Consider the following 3,171-nt stretch of genomic DNA (forward strand, 5'->3'; position numbering starts at 1 on the left):
AGATAGATAGATAGATAGATAGATAGATAGATAGATAGATAGATAGAAAGATAGTAATAGATAGGAAGATTGGTAGACAAGTAGATAGATGATGGATGGATGAATGGACAGGCAGACAGACAGATGGATGGATAGACATAGACAGACAGATGGAAAGATAGATAGGTAGACAAGTAGACAGACAGAAGATAGCTAGGAAGAAAGGTAGGGAGGCAAAGCACTTATTTATTTTTTGGCTAGGCAATGGGGTTAAGTGACTTGCCTAGGGTCACACAGCTAGTAAGTGTCAAATGTCTGAGACCAAATTTGAACTCAAGTCCTCCTGACTCCAAGGCCAGTGCTCTATCCACTATACCACCTAGCTGCCCCAAAGCATTTATTTATAGGTAGCATTGTGCTAGGTGGTAAGTATAGAAAAACAAGAAAACAAACACTTCTTTCTGATTGGGGACAACAGAACAGAGAGGGGCAGCTGGTGTGGAGGTGGAGAAGGACACAAAATGAGTTGGAAATAGAGAGTGAACAGTCTGACTGAGCCATCTCATGACATGGTGGTCCCAGTGCTGGAGTCAGCCTTGGTGGGGGGTGGTCCCTAGAAGGCCAGGCAGCTGAGATGGCAGTGGAGGAGTGTGGAAGGTGAGCCAGAAGTGGGAGAGGAAAGGAAGGTGCTTGTGTCCCATTAGAGGAGACAATCTGGGAGTGGCGAGGTGGGGGTGGGGGGATGGAGTAATAGCGCCAAGAGCTCTGGTTCTGGAGTCAGGGCAGCTAGGGTCCAACCCCACTTTTGATGGTTACTGCCAGTGTGACTTTGGGCAAGTCACTGGCCCACTTTGGATCTCCATTCCTTCATCTGTAAAAAGAGGGAGGAGAGACCTGAAGGCTTCTAAGGCTCCTTCCAGCTATCTGTGATCCTATAATGTACCAATCAACGAACGTTTATTAAGTGCCTACTATGTGCTAGAGAATGTGCTGGATATACAAAGAATGAAATAATTTCTCCTCTTAAGAAGTTTAGATTCTACTAAGAGGACAATGAGTGCATAACGATTGTATACAGAATCAATTTAAAGAGACTTAAGTGTGAAGACATTAAACACAGGGGCAGGCTCCAGCACTTTGGGGGGCACCAGCAGGAAAGGCTCCATGTAGAAGGTGGCACTTGGTCTGAGCCTTGAAGGAAATAAGAGATTCCCAGAGGTAAAGATGAGGAGGGAACCTGTGGGGACTGCTAGTACAAAGGACCTTGGATACCTTTGCAGGGAGAGTACACTCACCTCCTCAGCTGCATCTCCATCATTTTCATGCAGCAAAAGTGGAAACTGAGACATGGCATGGATATGAATAACAAGTGGGGATATGGATAACAAGAGCTCGCTCTTGGACCTAATTGTCTCAAGGCATTTTGCAAACAGTCTTTGTGACCCTGTTCTCCAGGCAGTGAAACTGAGGCTCTTCAGTTATGGGTAGTAGTTCCAGTGGGCACAGGCCCTTGGATTGAGGCCCACTTCTTTCTGGAAGCTTGTCCCTAATTATCTTATGCCAGTCAATGAGAGACAGGGAGTGAGGCGAGGTGGGATTCCTTGGGCTCTGGTCCCATCTATCTGGCAGAGAAGCAGTCAACCCAGTTCCCAGCTCATAATCTTTTTCTCTATCAATGAAAAGTCCATTTAGATGCAAATTATGCTTCCAAGGCTGTAAGATGTACTCATCTATGAACTGCCTCTGGTGTTTTCAAGGCAGGGATTTCTTTTCAATCATTCATTAATTTGGTGCTCATTCTGTGCTTTTCCCCTGGAGTACTCTCCTAAATTTGACTTTCAAAAACCCTAACCACCCTTTCAGGCCCAGCTCAAATGCTGCTTCCTTCATTAATTCCACCTCTCCAGAGCCAGATTTTCTCTATCTTCTGAACTCCCAGAGCATTTGGTTTGTGTATCCAGTATGTCCTTACCTCACTCTCCCTCATGTTCCTCCATTCCCAGACTTCACACCTTTGGGCAAGCTGCCTCCCACCCCCGTATCCAGAATGTCCTCCATCCACACCCCTGCTTTATAGAATCCCTAGCTCCTCATTGAAAGCAAAGCTCAGGGGCCATCCCCAAAATGAACCTTTCCCGACCCTCCCCACCTCCACCTAGCAGTGGTTAATGCCCTCTGTCTTTTAAAATTACTTTATTTTTACCTAGTTGGGTTCATGTGGTGTGCCACAATAGAGGATAAGTTCGTTGAGGGTAGAGACTTTCATTCTTGTCTTTGTCTTCCTAATGTGTCAGAGCGAGTGTTGAATAAATGCTTGTTGAGTTGAATGGAATTGTATCAGAGCTTGGGTTTTATGTGTCTGATCCTCCCTGATGATACCCACCCAGGAGTGATGTTTCAGGTGGATGTTTCAGACAAGCAGATTTCAGCTCAACTGAGGAAAGCCTTCCTAACAGAGAGAGCTGTCCAACTGTAGACTGGGCTCCCCTCTCCCCAGGCCTTCCAGCAAAAAGGGGAGAGGTGGGGAATGGCCATTTTTAGGTTATATTGTAAAGAAGGTTCTTCTTCAGGTATGGGTTGGACCAGATGGCCATGCCATGGAAGTCCATTTTACTCTGAGGCTAATACTGGGAAAGAATTGAGAGGGACCTTAGAGCATTGAATGTCAGATCTGAGAGATAGAGAACTTAATCTAATTCTCTTATTTTACAGAGGAGGAGCTGAAGCTTACAATGGGGAAGTTATATCGCCTCCTTTTAGGGGGTGCGGGAGGGATGTGGGGTGGGGGGGCAGAGGGAAGCTTTGATCCTGGCTCATCTCCAGAGGGTTTAACATGGGGCTGGTTTTATTAGGTCTGCCCTACAAGCTGATCATGTTCATTTTAGGGAGAAGTCACATGTCTGCATGAGTGAAGGCAGTATTTAGATTTGGATTGCCCCATGTTCCATACACTAGGACCCAGGATTGGTCGTTCGCTGTCCCGTTTGCCACCTAGGCTACAGCCTGGGGCCAACCTCTTGCCAGGGATGAGGCTGGAGCTTTGACTGCTTTTTCAATTCTCACCCTCAAGTGGGTGTCATGACTCCTCAAGGCAACCACAGCCGCCTGGCTCCGCAGGAAGTGGCTCATTTCTTTCTTTCTTTCTCTCATTCTTACTCTCTCTCTCTTTCATTGTCTTCTCTATTTTCCTTT

This window comes from Vombatus ursinus, unplaced genomic scaffold (genome assembly GCF_900497805.2).
Source record: "Vombatus ursinus unplaced genomic scaffold, bare-nosed wombat genome assembly UNPS02013931.1, whole genome shotgun sequence".
Classification (NCBI taxonomy): Eukaryota; Metazoa; Chordata; class Mammalia; order Diprotodontia; family Vombatidae; genus Vombatus; species Vombatus ursinus.